Source organism: Canis lupus, chromosome 9, assembly GCF_011100685.1.
Source record: "Canis lupus familiaris isolate Mischka breed German Shepherd chromosome 9, alternate assembly UU_Cfam_GSD_1.0, whole genome shotgun sequence".
Lineage (NCBI taxonomy): Eukaryota > Metazoa > Chordata > Mammalia > Carnivora > Canidae > Canis > Canis lupus.
Genome location: NC_049230.1, coordinates 29,049,376 through 29,068,800, shown reverse-complemented (window position 1 = coordinate 29,068,800; position 19,425 = coordinate 29,049,376). Strand labels below are relative to the sequence as shown.

The 19,425-nt window shown below is 36.1% G+C and overlaps 1 long non-coding RNA gene across 3 annotated transcripts in view; it reads right to left on the bottom strand.

Moving 5' to 3' along the window:
• Positions 1-19,425, bottom strand: part of LOC111097385 — a 233,827-nt gene that overhangs the window by 8,540 nt on the left and 205,862 nt on the right. For all 3 annotated transcript variants that reach the window (XR_005364526.1, XR_005364527.1, XR_005364528.1), the window contains one exon: positions 3,808-3,859. This is a non-coding gene — a long non-coding RNA (uncharacterized LOC111097385). The remainder of the gene's footprint in view (positions 1-3,807; positions 3,860-19,425) is intronic.

Below are 19,425 nucleotides of genomic sequence, written 5' to 3'. Positions count from 1 at the left end.
TTTATGGATCTCTAATTTGTTCTAAGGTCAGAGTTCAGAATATCTAGGCAGTGGACAAATAATAATAAAATAACAATAATATTAGGTGTTATTTACTGAGTGAGTGTTATAGACAATGGACTAAACAGGCAGCATATCTTTTAATTTATCTTCTTTGGATAACACCTATTTTTTCCACTGTGAATTTTTTCATAGAAAGTGAAGAAAGGAATTTAAGTTTGAGTAGTGAAATTGAGATCTTAAACGACAACAACAACCCTGGAAGGCAGCTATTCTGATTTCCTCATTGATAGGTGATCCAAATACTATATGTGCAGATTTAAGATAAAGATAGTACTATTACTATTATTACCGCCACCAACACTACTATTACTAATAAAATACCATCACTAAAGTTTACTGATTACTCCCCCTTAACCAAGAATGGTTCTGAATCTTTTTACATCTCTTAATTATCTTAATTCTCACCCAACTCTATGGGTTAATTAATATTATCTCCTTTTTGCAGATGAGAAAACCAAGGAACAGAGAGTTTTAATAGTTCAAGATTACAGAGCTACCAGTGATGTAGCGAGGATTTGAATGCAGGTGTTCTGGCTACAGAGCCTACAATTTTGATAATTATTTCAAACTGCCTTTCACACATCTTATTCAAATACTTCTAGGATTAATTAATGATATGGAAAAGCAAAATAAGAGGATCATATGTCCATTGTAATCTGTGGTCAATAATTGAGATCAGAATTTTAAGTGACTGAGTGTATATACTAGATTCCATAACATTTTAGCAGAGCCTTTTATAATTGAACCATACAATTAGTCTTGAGTGTTTTAAAGACAGATGAGTTCATAAAGTGAGTAAAAGCATGTGTGCATGTTCAAAGCACCTTTCTTTTCTTTATCTACATTTGATAGAATAGTTGGCATTGCTGCTAAAGTCTCTATATAATGACTTAATCAAATGAGATATCCCTTTGGTATGCTAATTATAATTATGATACCTTGGAACCTCATTAATTGGATTTTTTGGTTATTTTATTGGCAGTCAGATAAAGTTCTCTCCTACTGTGAATGGTCACAAAGTATGACATTACATTACAACTGAAAAGTAATTATCTTTATTGTACAATATCAAATATATCAAGTTAAAGGTCGATGGTATGTAAACTTTGCTATTAGATTTAAAATGTCCCTTTTTTATTGCACTATATGTATAAACACCTTAGCTGAGCTTTGCACTTTAGCTAGAATATGAATTAATAAATAATAATTTGCTATTTAAAAGTATGAGAAATATAATTACAAAGATCTTACATTTCTTCCTCAGTTGAAATATATGTGGAATTTTTCCAGTTAATTGTTATGAAATACTCTATGCCCTTAAGAGTGCTGCTGCAAGTTTAATCATAAGTAGTTCACTTGTCTTATCAGTTCTTATAACTTAACAACCCTTGAGCTCAAAAATCCTATTGGCCTGATCTTGCAGAAGACCATGAATCTACTGGCCCGGTAAGGTATAATGTCTCTCAACCAAATGAAATAAGTTAGGCTTCCCAATTTCAATAACTGATGTGCTGAACTAAGTGAAAACAGATACAAAAAAAGCAGGTGAATGGTATAGTATAATCTCCCCTTTTACAAATAACAGAATGCAGTTCAGCTGGCATACTGTTGTGTAGCATGCACCTCAGGACTGCTTTGACCAGAAATTACACCACAGGGTCACCTGGGTGGCTCAGTCAGTTAAGTGTCTGCCTTTGGCTCAGGAAAGATCTCAGGGTCCTGAAATCCAGCCCTACATCAGGGTCTCTGCTCAGTAGGCAGTCTGCTTCTCTCTCTCTCCCTATGCATGCTCTCTCTCTCTCTCTCTCTCTCTCTCACACACACACACACACTACCAAGTAAATAAATAAAATCTTTAAGAAATAAATTACAACATCTGCCAATCTCCAATGGAAGCAAAAACAGAACTCTAGACCTGCAGTGTCCAATAAATACCCACTAAGCATGTGTGTCACATGAGCACTTGAAATGTGACTTATCCACATTGTGATACGCTCTAACTATAAAATACATGCTGGATTTCAAAGATTTAATACAAAAGAAAAACACCCTGAAGATAAGATATTTAACTGATCATTTTTATATCGGTTATATGTTGAAATAATCATGGCATGAATATAGTGGGTGACATACAATATATTATTAAACTTAATGTCACCTGATCTTTTTATTTTTTTAGTGTGGTTATTAGGAAATTCAAAATGACACATGCAGCTCACATTTTATTCTATTAAAAAGCTCTGTTCTAGACCTCCAGAGGAAGAGCAGTGGGGGCCTCTGTGTCTTCTGCAGACTGAATTCTGAGCACTTTCACTAGCCAACTGCCTAGGGGTCATAGCTTGTTTCACAGCTTGTCAATACAAGAGAAAGTCAAAGAAAGTATCACGAGGAACAGTGAGACAAATAACAGGCTCCTTTTAGGAAGGAATGTTTAACAGAGCAAGGAGAAAAGCAACAGGTAAAACTGCAGACCTCCGCTTGCTTCCTGGTGAAATGCCTCTGTCTTTTTCTTTTTCTCCTTTGTCTTTTTGCCACATGAGAGAGAAGAAAAGAAGTGTAGAGAGTCAGCTCCCCACGCCAGGAAGCAAAGAGCAGGACGGTGGACCAAAGCAAGGGAAGGTAGTGCAGGAGGTCAAGGGTTCCTATTTTCCAATAACATTCCCCAGTGGATGGAACAGATATCCTCATTTTGCAGTAAAAATATGCTGAGTATGTAAATAAGTCTTGTCTCTCCCTAAACTACTCCCACTAGTGTTCTTCAATTTTAGTTTTTTTAACCCATTAACACTGGAGATCAGTGACTAAGCCAAGATCAATCAGAGCTCAGCTAACTTCACCAGAGTAGGAGATCATTCTGGGCTAATACGGTCATGTTCCTATGTTCAGGGAAATACCCACCCCCACCCCCCACCCCCAGCAAATGCAACTTTTAATTGATCTTCCAGGGACCATGGCACAGTGTCCCACCTAGGGCACTGATGCATCACAACAGATCATTTAGTTTTGAATAACACGGAATTTCTCCTATTCTTAAATTCCCAGGGAAAAATTAAAATGCAAAATGAAAGGCATTATTTTTCATCAATTTCAATCTGTAAAATTTAAGTTCAAAATTCTTTTATTCCCAGTCGTTGTTCTGCATACTCTTATTCAGAGCCCGTCCCCCCCCCCCCCCCGGTGCCTGATTAGAGTTTAGATTTCTCCTGGAGCAAATGCCACACTGGATGATTTTCCCCTCTTTGTATCAAGATTATACCTCGCTCTGCATCACCAGGTGACTTGCGCATGCATCCTATAGACAGGCTATATATTCCAGTTTCATTCACTTTAGGTTTTGCCACAGGACAGCGGTGGTCATTCAGATATGAGGAACTATGATGCTTTCCATAATCAAGCGGAAGCTTCAGGGTGATGGTGTGGTTTAGTTAAATTCCTTTCCATTCTTGACCACTGATAATGACAATGGTGTGTCACGGATTACTGCTACTTAGCCTGGCCTCAGATTAAATTTACACATATTGCCCAATCACATAGTAGAATCACAGCTTATGTAACTGGAGAGAGAAAGGCTTTTTGCTGTCAACCATTGATTATTTACATCGTTACCACAACAATTTTGCCTGAAGCAACAACTATAAGCTGGTGTGTTGCTTCTGCTTTATAATTACAGATTCGATGATAATTAGGCAAAATTATGATTCTGAAACCCAGAGCACAGTGCAATGCAAACCCACAGAATCTTACCAGTCTAAAATCATCATTGTAAAGACAGGGTGCCATGTAAGGGGGAGGAGATCTAAAAAAGAAAAAAAATAAGTTACAAGGAAACTTGGAAAGCATCTTTGTCTCATCCCAGTTTGTTAATTGCTTTGTATCAACTGTTCAGAGACCTTCCCTAGGAGGAGCAGAGGAATGGAATGTAGAGAAGAATCAGTAATATTCACCCTCCCTGGAGATTGGAACGCTCTAAGAAAATGTGTGGGGTAGGATAGTAAGTATCCCCTGTCAACTACCAGAAAAGTGAATTTGAGAACATTTTGAAAATCAAAGTCAATATATACACAACTCTTAATTAGATGATTAGCGTTTATTGAAATATAACACGTCTTCTCTGTTATATTTGATTGTCAAGTTTTTCATCACATTTCCTGTATTTTGTTTTATGAACATATTTTGTTCCATAACATTAAAGGAAGGCATAAAGTCATGAGTAACATTTGCAGTATATGGTATCTACAGAGCACTTCATAATTACCAGATTACTTCCACATGGATGGATTATATGACTATGTTTCTCACAATAACAAAATAAGTTACCCGTGCCAATTATTATCATACCAGTTTTAAAGAGAGAAAAGGGGGGGCAACCTGGGTGGCTCAGTGGTTTAGCACCACCTTCAGCCCAGGGCGTGATCCTAGAGACCTGGGATTGAGTCCCATGTTGGGCTCCCTGCATGGAGCCTGCTTCTCCCTCTGCCTGTGTCTCTGCCTCTCTCTCTCTCTCTCTGTGTGTGTGTGTGTCTCATGAATAAACAAATAAAATCTTTAAAAAGAGAGAGAGACAGAGAGAGAGACAGAGAGAAAGGGACATAGGAAGCCTTGAGAGTTTAGGCAGGGTTATGTAACCAGAAAGCTTCTGAATTATATGTGGAGTCCATGGCTTCTATGTTGTGTCTGGGGCTCTCCATACATAATGTTTTTTATATGAAGACTGTGTTGATACCCCCCATACCTTCCCCATTCCCCCACTATTTATATACAAACATGAAATCTAGGTCAAGTGTACACTGTTCTGGACATCCCTATATCATAGCAATTATCACAATACTTTATGATTTTTCCCCTAGTTTCACCAGTGGGCCCTAAGGTCCATAGTCCCTAAAGCTAGGAACCATACTTTCTTCTCCTTCTTCCTCTTCCTCCCTCCCCTCCCCTTCTCTTCCTTCTGCTTCTCCACCTCCTCCACCTTCATCTTCTCTTTTTCTTATTTTGTTTGCTCCACCCACACTCACTTTATTAAGTCCCATAAATCCTGCCTTTTAAGTGAGTCACTAGAAAATTAACATATGTTAATAATCAGAAGGCCTCTTTCTTCTTGGAAGGTAAAGATAATTTTAAGATTAATAACAATATTTTTTTGCCGGAGTCTTTTGGGTTTTCCTCATTGAGTATCATGTCATCTGTGAAGAAGGAGAGTTTGAATTCTTCCTTGCCTATTCTTTTTAAAAGATTGTATTCACTTATTCATCAGAGACACAGAGAGAGGCAGAGGGAGAAGCAATCTACACATTCAATGCAATCTCTCCCGAAGTACCATCAACATTTTTCACAGAGCTGAAACAATTCTAAAATTCGTTTGGAACCAGAAAAGACCCTGAACAGCTGGAGGAATGTTGAAAAAGAAAACTAAAGCTGGAGCCATCACAATTCTGGACTTCAAGGCTGCATTACAAAGCTACAATCATCAAGAGAGTATGGTATTGGCACAAAAACAGATACAAGAGTCAATAGAACAGACTAGAGAACCCAGAAATGGACCCTCAACTCTATGGTCAACTAATCTTTGACAAAGCAGGAAAAAATATCCAATGGAAAAAAGACAGTTTCTTCTACAAATTGTGTTGGGAAAATTGAATACCCACATGCAGAAGAATGAAACTAAACCACTTTCTTACACTATATCAAAAATAAACTCAAAATGGGAGAAAGACCAAAATGTGAGACAGGAATCCATCAAAATCCTAGAGGAGAACACAGGCAGCAACCTCTTTGACCTCGGCCACAGCAATTTCTTGCTAGACATGTTTCCAAAGGTAAGAGAAGCAAAAGCAAAAATGAACTATTGCTACTTCACCAAGATAAAAAGCTTTTGCACAGGAAAGGAAACAGTCAACAAAACTAAAAGACAACCTATGGAATGGGAGAAGATATTTGCTAATGTCTTATTGGATAAAGGACTAATGTCCAAAATATATAAAGAACTTATCAAATTCAACACCAAAACCCCCAAAAATCCTGTCAATAAATGGGCAGAAGATATGAACAGATATTTCTCCAAAGAAGACATACAAATGGCCAACAGGCACATGAAAAAATGCTCAACATCACTACAACTACAAATCAAAACCACAATGAGAAACCAGCTCACACTGGTCAGAACAACTAAAATTAACAACTCAAGAAACAATAGATGTTGATTAGGATACAGAAAAGGGGAACCCTTGTATACTATTGGTGGGAATGCAAACTGGTGCAGCTACTCTGAAAAACAGTAAAAATTGAGCTATCCTATGATTTAGCAATTGCACTTTTAGGTATTCAAAGGATACAAACAGTGATTTGAAGAGGCACATGCACCCCAATGTTTATAGCAACAATGTCCACAATAGCCAAACTATAGAGAGTCCACCAGATATCCATCAACAGATGAATGGATTAAAAAGATGCAAGATATATATATATATATATATATATATATATATATATCTTATTCAGCAAACAAAAACGTTGAAATCTTGCCATTTGCAATAACATGGATGGCACTAGTGGGTATTATGCTAAGTGAAATAGCAGAGAAAGACAAATTGTCAGAGGAAGACAAATACCATATGATCTCACTCATATGTGGAATTTATGAAACAAAACAAATGAATATAGGGGAAGGGAAGGAAAAATAAAATAAGACAAAAATAGAGGGGGAGGCAAACCATAAGAGATGCTGAACTCTGGAGAAAAACTGCGGATTGCTGGAGGGAAGGTGTACTGGGGAATGGGGTAACTGAGTGAGGAGCATTAAGGGGGGCACTTGATGTAATGAGTCCTGGGTGTTATATGCAACTGATGAATCACTAAATTATACCCCTGGAACTAAAAATACAGTATATGTTAACTAAACTGAATTTAAATGAAGATTTTTTTTAAAAAGGAAAAAAGATTAATAATAATACATTATATCCATTGAATAAAAATAAATGATCATTAACTTAAATTCAGGCCAATAGAACTCTCTTATGAATGTAACTGGCCAAAAAAAAAAAAAAAAAAAAAAGTAACTGGCCTTCCATATCCCAACTTCCCAATTTCTGTAATCTCAACTTCTCACACAGGGACACCTCTAGTTAGGGCAACCTGTTTATTCCCCTTATGATGGCACTCTTGCTTCCCCTTTCTTTTCTTTAAGGGTTTTATTCATTCATGAGAGACAGAGAGATTGGCAGAGACACAGGCAGAGGGAGAAGCAGGCTTCATGCAGGGAGCCCAACGCGGGACTCGATCCCGAGTCTCCAGGATCACGCCCTGGGCTGACGGCGATGCTAAACCACTGAGCTACCCGGGCTGCCTTTTGCTTCCCCTTTCTAAAGATAACTACATTATACAGCTTGATCACAAAACCTGTAGGGAGAGAAAATGATACAAATACAGGATTTATAACATGTGATTGTTAACCTGGACTACATGTCAGAATTGCCCAGGGGAAATTTTTCAAATAACAATCCATAGACATCCAATTTTAATTAGTCTGGGCTGGGACCTGGACTTCAGTATTAAAAAACAAAAGCAAACAAAAACTCTGAAATCAAATGCATAGCCAGGATTTAAAATCCGGGCTTCTGGGCAGCCCCGGTGGTCCAGTGGTTTAGCACCGCTTTCGGCCCAGGGTGTGATCCTGGGGACCGGGGATCGATTCCCCCACGTGGGGCTCCCTGCATGGAGCCTGCTTCTCCCTCTGCCTATGTCTCTGCCTCTCTCTCTCTGAGTGTGTGTCATAAATAAATAAAATCTTAAAAAAAAAAAAAATCCGGGCTTCATAAAATTATGTTGTACTGATACCTAATAAGCCTTAAATTAAAGGATTTCAGGAAATTCACTGGATGAATTTCATCATATCTGAATTCTTCAGCATACAGAAACCTGGCTACTGCCTTCACTTTCATTCAGGAATCTCCTGGGTCAGCAAAGCAAAGAGGAAGGCATTGCCTTGAGGGACAGTCTGCCAGCTGGAGAGGAGAATCAGGCTGTTGTTGACTTTGACCGCTACACAAAACTTTGTGATCTAGCCTTCCTACCTATCACTGACTCTTCCTCGATTAGTCCCTTCTTCTCTACTGGTTATTAGAATTCCCCTCAGTCACACAACTTGGCTAGTTCCCCTCCAGCTCAGGCTACCACGTCCTATCAACCGTAACCATGGACTGTTGGTTGGGAGATCGCGAGGCAATTGCTGGAACTAAGCTTGATCCTACATGGGACTTCCAGAGATATATCAGATGCTGTGGTCACGCCAAGCTTAACTGCTGGCTTGGAGAGTATTTTAAGTAAAGGAGAGTTCCAGAAGCCTCCACAGGAGAGTAGTTATAGCAACTGGGAAATGCGGGAACGTAACAAAATAAAAATAGGGAAGAGAAATCCTTTTCCTTGACAGTGAAACATTTTAGCTTGTAGCCTCATCAGGCTGTAGCTCACTCTGTACTTCTTTTAAGCAAGTGAAACTTTAACGCTGGCAAATTTAACAAAATGCCTATTTTATTTTGCACAGAATTGAATAATTTGAATAGGTAATTATAAAAGTACTTGACCCATCTGAATTCCAAATATAACCACCTTTTGAAAATAAATCACCAGTCTAGGAACAATAGGAATTCGTTAACTTCAGCAATTAAAGACAAGGAAAACAATATTCAGGGCAAATGGTGCCATTGGAAAGACACAAATATACTAAAAACAGGGAAAATTAGGGGCATCTGGGTGGCTCAGTGGTTGAGCATCTGCCTTTGGCTGTCTTCATCCCTGGGTCCTGGGATCAAGTCCTGTATGGGGTCCCAGCATGAAGCCTGCTTCTCCCTCTGCCTATGTCTCTGCCTCTCTCTCTCTGTGTCCCTCATGATTAATAAATAAAATCTAAAAAAAAAAAAAAAAAAAAAAAGGAACAGGGAAAATTAAACATAGAAAAATAAAGCAAGTCACATGCAATAAGATTCAGAAAACGTCAATCTACGAACAAAGAAAGAAAGAAAGATTACTATGAATGAATTTTCATTACTAATAAATTAGTAATGAAAACACAATGATGAGGATAGATAACACATGCACAAAAAATGAACAGTGAATTATATTATTATAAGGGAAGAGGTAAGAGACAAGAGGACAAAGCCAGGTGATGCAGTACATATATAACATGAATTCCAAATTAGAGACACAAGAGAGCAGACTAAAAGAGAGGCCATAAATGAAAGTAATCAATGAACACAAACTTTGCTTTATGCATGATGACAAAAGAAAGATAAGTTAAGACATCCTAATGATTCACTTTTTTTGGTCATTTTTACAGAAAATGGTGATATCTGGGGCAGCCCTGGTGGCTCAGTGGTTTAACGTTGCCTTCAGCCCAGGACCTGATCCTGGAGCTCCAGGATCAAGTCCCGCGTCAGGCTCCCTGCATGGACCTGCTTCTCCCTCTGCCTGTCTCTCTCTCTCTCTCTCTCATAAATAAATAAGTAAGTAAATAAATAAATAAATACATAAATAAATAAATAAATAAAATCTTTAAAAAAAGATTTAAAAAAATGGTGATGTCTGTGCAATACTGATATAAATTCTGTCAAAGATTGTCCTGCTCCTCTGTTCTGTCTTAATATATTTTTCTTGGACATATATAATTTAATTTTACCTGAGGAGAATAGGAAGAAAACAATCCTCATATGATGAGTAAGCACTATGAATTTGAAGATTAAGTATAGGGTGCCTGGGTGGCTCAGTCAGTTAAGTATCTGACTTCTGCTCAGGTCATGAACTTAGGGTCTTGGGAATCTGTCTCTGCACTCAGTGGGGAAGTCTGCTTCTTCCCTTACTTCTCCCTCTGCCAACTCCCTGCTTGTGCTCTCTCTATCAAATAAATAAATAAATAAAATATTTTTTAAAAAATAAGAAAGCAAAATCAATGAACAGAACTAATGTTATAATATACATTCAGGAAAATATTACTGAGATTTAACGTAGAAAAAAAGAATGCCTGAATTACATGCCGGAAAAAAAAAAAAAAAAAAAAAAACATATATTAGGGGAAAATGATACCAGAAGGCTCCAGTTGAAATGAAGCCTTGAAAGAAAAAGGAAAAAAAAATTAAAAAAAAATAGCAAAATAATGAAGTCATTTAAAGGACAAACAAACAAACAAAAAAGACCAAAAATGGTGATCCGATTTTTATTGACAATAATACGATGCCAGAAATAGCGGACATTTTTTGATATTCAAGGAGACAAAATGTGAGTCAAATATCATCTATCTAAATTCATAGATAAATTTCATAAACTGTCATAAGTATTCAAGAACTTTAGAAAGTGCTTCTGAGATCATAGAGTAAGGACCTCCAAAATCCATAAAAGCACAAGAACACAGGCAAAAATTGTCAAAATCAACTTTCTCAGAAATCTGGGAATTAACCAAAGACTGGCAATAATCTGAGGAGTGCTTATTCAAGAACACTGGCTGAATCTCAGTAAGAACAGCTAATTTCACAGAGTTTAAATAAGTTCTCTCTGCATCATCCTCTCCCAAGGTCAGCTGTGAAAAATGACAATCTCCCAATGATGCTATCTGTGAAAATAGGAAGGCTGGCCACCACAGCAGAGGAAACACAGGCCAGAACAAAACCCCCACCCTCAGATAGCTGTCACTTATTGACCAGAAAGGAAGCTCCCTGAAAAGTTCCAACTCAGGGCATGTTAACCTTTAACATGACTCAGAGTTTGTTGTTTACAAACAACTCTATCCTTAGGACTTTTGTCCAAAACATAGAAATTGTTTATCATCACAGTTGCCTGATACAACTGACCCAAACCAGGAAAAACTCAGGAATAAGATTCCATAGGAGGATCTGGAAAGCTCCAGTATGTTTGTGGTAATCTAGAAGACCAGAATCCTGTGTGCGTGCCTGGGAGAAACATTGGAAGGTTCTCATATCTCATTTCTGGCTGACTTGGAGGCTCTGTGTAAGCAAGAACTGAAGCTTAAGGCAGCATTGTCAGAGATGAAAAGTATACCCCCCCACCCCTCTGCCACACTCAGTCCCAACAGCAAGGGCTAGGAGACTTTTTGGTTCAATGAATTTAAGGAAATGCCCCGTCATTAACGACTAGTCGTTACTTGATCACTAAGCAAAAGAGCACAGACTTCTGTAGCCACACACAACAAAGAAAGGACTTTACCAAACTGGCCCAGGAAAGTACTTAACAAATAGCAATCATAACAAAACAACTATAGCAAACAGAAACAAACAAACCTGAGAATGGGGGAAATCTGATTTCCAGAGTTGCCACATTATAATATTTAAAATGTTCAATTTTCAACAAAACGTTATAAAGCATGTGAAGAAATCTGAGTATGATTCATATCCAGGAAAAAAATAAATTAATAGAGGCACCTGAGTGGCTTGGTTGGTTTAGCATCTGACTCTAGATTTTAGCTCAGGTCATGATCTCAGGGTCATGAGATTAAGCTCTTCTTGGGCCCCGTGCTGAGTGTGGAGTGTGCTGGAGATTCCCTTTCCCTCTGCCCCTCCCTCCTCTTGCTCTCTCTCTGTCCAATATAAATAAATAAATCTTAAAAAAAAAAAAAAAAAAAAAAGAAAGAAATTAGTAGAATCTTTCCCTGGAGAAGCCCAGATATTGGGCTTAGCAGACAAGAACTTTAAATCAACTATTTTAAATATGGTCAAAGAACTAAAGGGAACCACATACAAAGAAACCATGAGAATAATGTCTCACCAAAAATATCAATAAAGAGAGAGGAATTATAAAGAGGAAACAAATAGAAACTCTGTAGTTGAAAATTTTACTAAAGGAACTCAACATCAGATTTGAAGTAGAAAAAAAAAAAGAAAAAAAATTTGAAGTAGAAGAAGGAAAAATAAAAGAAATTGAAAATGGTATAATTGAGATTATTCAGTGTGAGGAAAAGAAAGAAAAAATAGTGAAGAAGAATGAATCCAGCTTTAGAGATCCATAAGACTTCATCTAGGAAACCAACAGGCACATGATGGAAGTTACAGAAGAAAAGAGAGAATATTTGAACAAATTGTGACCAACAATCATTAGAACATTTATTTCATGTCCAAGATGCTCAGAAAACTCCAAGTAGGATAAATTCAGAGAGATCCACATACAAATACATCATAGTCAAACTGCCAAAAGCCAAAGCCAAAGAATCTTGAAAACAGCAAGAGAAAAATGACTCATTATATACAAGAGAGCCTCAACAGCTGCTTTATTGTTACTACCATGGAGGCCAGATCACAGTGGGATGACATATTTAAAGTGCTATAAGTGGGATGCCTGGTGGTTCAGTTGGTTAAATGTCTACCTTTGGCTCAGGTCATGATCCCAGGGTCCTGGGATTGAGCCCCACATTGGGTTCTCTGCTTAGCGGCGAGTCTGCTTGTCCCTTTCCCCTTACCCCTTCCCCTGTTCATGCTCTCTCTTTCTTTCTCTCTCTATCAAAAATAAATAGATAAAATCTTTAAAGAAATAAAAAAGTGCTATAAGAAAAAGACCATCAGCCAAAAATTCCATATTAAGCAAAACAATTCTTTAAAACTGAAGGATAAATTAAGATATTCTCAGAAAAACAAAAACTGAGACTATTTGTTTCTAGAAGTGCCTTATAAGAAATACTGAGAGTCCATGCTGAAATGAAATAAAGAATACTAGTTACTGACGTAAAATATCGTACAGAAGCATTTTTTTGTTTGTAACAGTTTTTTCCCATCTACTTTAAAAGGTAACAGCATAAAGCAATAATTATAAAACTGTGGAGATATAGACGTAATTTATATGATGATTATAGCTCATGGAAGGAAGGAGAAAATGAGGTTATATCGGAATAAAGATTTTGTATACTATTGAAAATAAGTTGATATTTGCCTAAACTAAATTATAAATTAATATGCTAATTGTAACTCCCAGGGCAACTAGTGAAAACAACTTTAAAAAAATACCGAAAGAAACAACAAAGTAATTAAAACAGCATAGTAGGAAAAAAGTATGCATATAACACAAAGGTGGTAGTAATAGAAGATTAGAGAAACAAAAAGACAAGCATATGGAAAACAAATAGCAAAATGGGGGACTTGGGGCACTGATTCAAGCAACTGAATTGTAAATTTTTCTCAACAACCTGATTTTTATTAAAGTTCAGAGAAATGTAGGAACTCACATGGCCTTCCTTTTAAAAAAAAAGTTTCTTTCCATGAAATTAACTAAAACTAATTAATTAAGACATTTGTGAATAAATTAATAGACTTTTCCCCAATTCATTTTCTTACCTTCCAAAACATCTTCTTCCCTCACTGTTGCTTTTAGAGTTGCATGATTTGTCAGTTATCAGTGAAACATGTTCTGTTTTCAGCATTAAAAGAAAATAAGACTATCAAGTCTCCTTGAAGATAACCTCCATGATTTCCATGTCACTTGTCCTATATCTTGATTGAGTGTGACGGAATATCATAGATTATTTTAAGAAGTTGTTTTTGGTTCTCATGTATAATTTGGTCAAACAACTGCAAATTCAACATTTTACCGAAAGATAGCACTTTACAACTTTTCAAAATCGCACTGTTTCATTTTGCACACTTTCTACACCACGCAACTTTAAATAGAATTCCAAACACAAACACCATTAACTGCGTTTCTGTATTTTATAACAAGATTGAAAATTCTGACAATGCCTGGATGATTGGCCAATTTTCTCTAGGAATCCTTTATATAATAGCATATTACCCTTTGGATAATACCCAGTTTCTTTAGTTGCATCAGTGAGGAAAAAGTGCAGGTTAGAAAGTTGGCAAAACTATTTTCAGAAAATAAACCTTAACATTTTCCTTAAAGTTTGAGGTACAATAACCTAACAAAGAAGTTCCTAGGAATATTCTCAAGAAATATTTTAAAGCTTATGTGGCTTTCTACTGAAGCAAATCAATCAATCAAATATATGGGAAAATATTTAATTTATCTACAAATTATTAACATAAAAGTTAGAAAAACTTAGTGTTGTGTTTTTGTTTTATTCTCTGCAAACAGATTTATTTCCAGCTGCCCTAAGCATGCAGGCAATTAGGTAGAAAGAGAAAACAATGTTATAAGAAAGATGGTTTGAACAAAATAACTGGTAACTTTCAGCCCAAAAGATTTTGTTTTTCCACTTGAATTTGGATAATTCTTCTTCTTCTTCTTCTTCTTCTTCTTCTTCTTCTTCTTCTTCTTCTTCTTCTTCTTCAATCCTATTCTAGAAAACATTCCCAACAGAAGGAATCAAATTGAGGATCCAAAATCTAGTATTCGGAGATTCATCATATATTTCATTATGTTAAGCATGTTAAATGCTCTGAGAAATCTTTCAGTAAAAACAAACAAACAAAAAACAAACACTTCTGTTTCCTGGGCATTTCCAAAACTTTATAAGTAAGCATAATTTTTATTTTATAGATGTTTTCTGCCATTGAATAGTTTTTAAAAATTGGTATAAAGTTAACTAACAAAAATCAAACTAACAACGTCTATTATTATTTTATGGTCATATGAAGTACTGGTGGTGGTATAATGAAGGATACAATCCCATTAATTGCTGATGGGTAGTACAGTCATATACAATCCTTATGGAAAACCAATTTGCAATATGGATGAGAAGTTTCAAAATTTTTAAGCTATTGGACCAGGTACTAGCTCTTATGAATTTATCCTAAGGAAATTGGATGAACTGCATAACTTTACATACAAAGATATTCACAGGATTTATAAATGCCTAAGACAGGGGAATGAACAGATACATTATAGATACTATATAGAGAAATGTTAATTTGATGAAAAAGAATACTTAATGGAATGAGAAAGGTTTACACCAAATGATGAGATGAAACATATTGGTTGTAATACCTATACAATATGTGTGCCATCATATAAAAATATATGCACAATTGTACCTAGAGAAATGGTACAAAGGTATGAGCTAAAATGGTAACTATGGCTATTTCTATCCAGAGTAATTACGTGTATTTTTGTTTGCCTGTTTTATTTTTCCATATAGTCCATTTTCTATAATTAACATATATTATTTTTCATAATACAATGGTATTTATAAAATAGAACATGATTATGTTTTTTCCCATTTTTACCTCCAATAAAAACCTTGAGAAAAGCTGAGTATTTGTAGTGAGGGCTTTGATCTTTTGGAATCTTTTCACTTGAAGGATTGGAAATGTTGAGTCAAATTATACGACCATATTGTAAGCTATTAATTATACTCCTTCGAAGCTTGTAGTTTGAGATATTTTGTAACTCCTAACTTATTAAAGTATAGTTTTTCTTTTAAATATTTTGTGTGGGTTTTAAAAGATGACATATGTTTCAAATATATTTTCAACAGGCAAAATATAAAAGAGGCATTAGAATGAATTAGTGAGGCTTTATGGCATCTACCCAGAGAGCATAGTATATGTTCTTTGCAACATAAATGACAGACTAAGATGATGTGTGTTTCACTCTAAAAATCCAAAAGGCTAGAAACAAGCTATCTAGCTATTTTGATGGCTGCGCAAAGAGTTGGCTGTAGCGGTTAGCTTCCAAGAATGTGTGAGTCAAACACACACAAGTTGTCTTGGATTCTAGCCAAAAGACTACCTAGAGGGGCAAAGCAAAATCAGCAGAGACAAACTGAAGGTAATGCTATATTCTTACAAGCCAAGGAAGGAGTAACCTCCAGCCAGAAGTAAAATGCATTCATTTATATCAATGAAACTTATAAAGGAGATACTCCCAGAGATGGCAAGAGGAACTCTGAAGAAACAATGAATGAAGTTTAGGCTTTCTGAACATGTTCCTACAGGGTCTGTCTGCTAATAACCACACTATCAGTGAAGTCAGAACTTTCGTCTCTCTCTTTAGCTCTTTTTCTCTCCCAAGCTGCATCTCTGGAGGAGTTAGAAATTCTAGAGGTATGGAGTAACACCTGCTGGGAAAACCCCAGATTTAAATGGGCAGTGAGAGGGGCACCTGGGTGGCTCAGTTGGTTGGCTGCCCAGCTCTTAATTTCAGTTTAGATCATAATCTCTGTGGGATTAAGACCCCCATGGGGCTCTGTGCTCAGTGTGGCATCTAATTGAGATTCTCCCTCTCCTTCTCCACCTGTCCCTCCAAGCCCTCTGCCCTAAGGCCCTCCTCCCCTGGCTCCTGTACACTCTCTTCAAATAAATAAAAAAATTGTTTAGGGGATCCCTGGGTGGCTCAGTGGTTTAGCGCCTGCCTTTGGCCCAGGGCATGTTCCTGCAGTCCTGGGATCCAGTCCCACGTCGGGCTCCCTGCATGGGGCCTGCTTCTCCCTCGCCTGTGTCTCTGCCTCTCTCTCTCTCTGTGTGTGTGTGTGTCTCATGAATAAATAAATAAAATCTTAAAAAAAAAAAAACCTTTTTTTTTTTTTTTTTAAATAAGTGGGCAGTAAGAGACAAAAATGAAATTGTTTATTATTATAGCTTCTAGCTTGTGGTTGCTTAGGTAAGCCTTATTTAGTGGGGAAAGAATAGGATTGTTAGAAAAATACATGAATTTCCATTAAATTTAGATTCCATAAAAACAACAAATACTTTTTAAGTAGTGCTGCAAATATTGCATGCGATTTCAGTATATTAAAATATCCACTGTTCATCTGAAATTCAAATTTAACTGAGATTTCAGTATTTTCATTTGCCAAATCTGTCAATCCTACATTCTTTTTATTACTTAATGTTTTCTGGATGGAAAATCTTGTTTGAAATCAAAAGCATCACCCATGCTTTCTTTTTATTGTATTTTCCTGGTATATTTTCCCATCTATTTATTTTAACCTTTCTGGATCACTTTATTTTTAGATTTTCTCCTGTACACAGCAAAGAATTGAGTTTTGATTTATGTACCCCAGTCAAATCTTTTCCTACTGACTTAGGTCCATTTAAGTTTATTATTATGGTTAATATGTTTGGTTTCAGTGCTACCATATCATGTTGCCATGTATTATGTGTCAGTGCAAAGTCATTTCACACTTTTAGCTTTTTTCTTTTTCTCCCCCCCCCCCTTTTTTTTGGTATTCTCTTGGTAAATAGAGAGGATCACATTTTTATTCTAAAACACCTTTCTATGAATTATTCTTTGGTTCTCTCCCTATGCGGTTGCTATAGACTTTCTTCTCCTCCTGATCCTTAGCTAATAGCAGGTGGCCCTCTGCATGGCTGTCTCTAGCTCCAGGTTTTGATAATTGCTGTTGCACTTCAGGCATGGGAGGATTGGGGGTGGTGGAGTAGGAAAACAGTACATTGCTATTATTAGTGCCAGAGTAATCAACACTCTACCTTGTGGTTTCCTTATATCCAGACCAAACATGTGTGATTAGCCCCCTTTCATTATTTTTTTATGAAGATTGATTTATTTATTTGAGTTTGAGAGGGAGAAAGAGAGAGAAAAAGGGAAAGAGAGAACACATAGAGGGGAGAGGCAGAGGGAGAGGGAGAGTCTTAGTAGACTCCCCACTGAGTATGGAGCCTGATATGTGGCCAATCCTCCAACCTGATATCACAACCTGAGCTGAAATGAAGAGTCCACTGCTTAACTGACTGTGACACCCAGGTGTGCCAACTAGTACCTTTTTAAAACTTTTTAAAAACATACCAAACTTGAGACTTTATGCATTTCCTGCTAACCCTGACTGATACACAAAGCAAACATTTCATTTACAAGTAACAAGTCATATAGTGAATGGTTACAATGAGAAAGAAGACCATTGGATATAGAAGATAATTCTGAAATATTTCCCAAAATATATATAAGAAGGAGATGGAGATAAAAATAAAAAAAAAGGTGCACTACAATGTTTGCAGATCATAGGTATCTGTTATGTATAAAATCTGTATTCATGAAGAAAGAACAGATAGTAAAGAATCAATAATAAAAGAGATAATAAAAGAGCTGACTTGAGGAAAAAAAGGGCCCGTAAATTGAAATGGATCACCAATATTCAGGAAAAACACCGAGGAGATCATTCCTTACCTTGATCTGGAAAATGCTCAGCAGCCCTGAAATCTATCACAATGACCAATAATAGAAGCCTTTTTCCAGTGAATTCAAAGTCAATCTCATAATTCAACATGCCCTTATAGGGCGCTATAACAGTCCATCAGATTTGTAAAATTTGGATGAAATCTGCCATCCCAGAATTTAACATACAATTTAATTAAGATAAAGAGACAAGGAAATACTATTTACCCAAATATGGAGGTTGGAAAGATGAACTGCCTAAAAAAGGTAGATTCTATGTGACAAAAAGTCCATAAGGGTAATAACCCTGCCAACTTGGTTACTGTTTGCCAGCCCTTAGCACCCTGTCAGTGCTCAGTAGATGTTCGTTGGGTGAATGAAAAATACAAAAATGAAGCTGGCCTCAGAAATCTTAGTGACACTAAAATGTCAGTAGAAAATTGAATAACATTTACAGAAGAAAAATAAATGTGATCCAGTCACTGTAGATAAAATATTTCTCAGACATGGCAGGCTCAGAAAATGCCTTATCTAAATATCCTTCTTAAAAAAAATTCATAAAAATATTTTATGCTAACAAAAATGTTTCAGAGTAAAAATACATGAGTGTCAGTCCAGAGTATCATGTGATATGATAGCATCATAATTATTGAACTCAGATTAATAAGCAAAAAAATGTTTATCCTAAAGAAATATTCAGTGGTCAGCCTGATATTCAAGAAGGCAGTATTCAATATGTAGAAAAGAATAAAAACAGTGACTAGAGTTCTTACTAATAAACTATGGCTTACTCATATAATAGATTAATATGAAGTCATTAAAATTATATTTTTAAAAATTAGTGGCCTATGAAAAATGTTACAGTTTGATGTTAAATGAAATGAGAGGATGCAAAAATATTAGGTGAGTTTTGGCTTCTTACTTTACATTATATAGTATTTCATTAATTCCAAGGTACATCGTTTTTATATTTTAACATCCTGCAAGAGATGTTACTTTACAGTTGATGGGATCTTAGAATGATTTAAATATAGCAATTTATTTATGATGTGTTAAAATTATGGACTTTGTTTACTTGAATTTATTAATCAGATGTTACTGATCTTTGTAATACTTTCTCCTCATGCAAAAAATGCCATTGAATTTAAGGCATTCAATGTGTAATGGTATTATTAAATGACGGAAATAGTTTTTGAGGGAACATTCCATCATATTTTTATGCTTTGAGAAGCAAGAAATGCTTCAGTATCCAAATACGTTTTTCCCACAGTGAGCAAACAAGAGAATTCCATTAAAATTTTACTAAATTTT